Below are 1,505 nucleotides of genomic sequence, written 5' to 3'. Positions count from 1 at the left end.
GGGGGGGGGGGTATTTTTTGCCTTTATTAGATCGTGACAGTGGATAGACAGGAAAGGTGGGAGAGAAATGGGGGATTACATGCAGCAAAGGGCCGCAGGTCGGACTCGAACCCAGGTTGCTGCAAAGGACTCCTTGATCTACATGGTGCATGCACTCTTACAAGGAAAGTTAGAGGTTGCCTCAGAAATTTGAATTTAAATACGTTTTTCAGAAATGCCCTTGGTGTTTATTAACACCCCAAAGTGTTAATGAAAAAAATCTTTTCAAGTCGGGACTGTTCTTTACTCTCCAATGTAACGATGGGAACTTAGCTCATCAGATTTGATCTTTTTGTTTCCTCCTATGTCCTGTGGCAGGCTCAGAGGTCTGATTGAGGACGGCCTCTGCAGGTGAGCGTCACTTGTTAGCACCATCGCCGAGACTTCACACACATGCTGCGGCTGAGAAGTGTGTCCTCAGGAACTGCGCTGACAGCTGCTGTCATCGGCAGTGTGTCAGCGCCCTCTAAAGGCCGCTTAGGGAAATAACCTGACACCAATCAAGCACTGTGTTAGCATCCAAAGGGGAAATGTAAAAGAAAAAGATGCATAGCATTTGTGAGGTATCCACAATTTCCATGCTCTACATGCAGGGCACCCACCTGCATGGGCCTTTTTTGGCTTTGGTACTACAAGAGCAGCCTTGCCAACCAGTCCTATAATCCACAGGGTGAATAAAAATGGATTTGGCTGGAACAGACGCCCGGTAAGCCGCCTTAAACCAACAGGCAGGATCGTCCACAACACAAATTCACTCATTCATGTACATCCTTATTTTTCCTAGGTCATACTTTCTCTGCGGTAACACCAACCTGCAGGTCTGTGCATACATTTTTATTCCAAAACCTTTCATCTAAAACCATATTGGAAGTCTAAGACCAAAGGGGCAGAATAAAGCATCTTAATCTCTTCAATAATAATGCTCAGCACAGATTGAGTGATCAGTTTAACAGTAAAGAGAGAAACCTTTGGAAATGCTTCTTCACAACTGATTGCTTGAAACCGCCCAATAATAATCTTTTCCATCACTGAAGCAGCATAACTGCACATGTTTGTGGAGGACGGAAGCTGTCAGGGTGAGCGAGTGTGTCCTGGCACGCCGTCCACTCCTCCCTCTGTCTCCAGAGGCCTTTGGGACAACAGACGGGTAACAGCGAAGCCACGTTTTTAAATCCGGTGTGCAGATGGACACCAGTAGTTGTTCTAAATCCTGAGCACCTTGGCACTGGGCGGCATCAGAGAGAGGAGGGAGCAGGCCTAGACCGATACTTCTTCATGTCGATATTGGGATTTTACTATGACACACATCTAGGCTTTTACCTTGAATATCAGAGCTGTTTTGCAGCAAAAGGTCCCCTGTAAGGATTTGAAATAACAAACATTAAAGAATGATATTTGTTAAGGTGAGATGCAGTTGTGATAATTACATCATATTATTGGCTGAAATGATTCCAATGTGCTGCAGT

Source organism: Etheostoma cragini, chromosome 15 (assembly GCF_013103735.1).
Source record: "Etheostoma cragini isolate CJK2018 chromosome 15, CSU_Ecrag_1.0, whole genome shotgun sequence".
Classification (NCBI taxonomy): Eukaryota; Metazoa; Chordata; class Actinopteri; order Perciformes; family Percidae; genus Etheostoma; species Etheostoma cragini.
The sequence above is the reverse complement of the archived record's forward strand: the minus strand, read 5'-3'. Positions refer to the sequence as shown.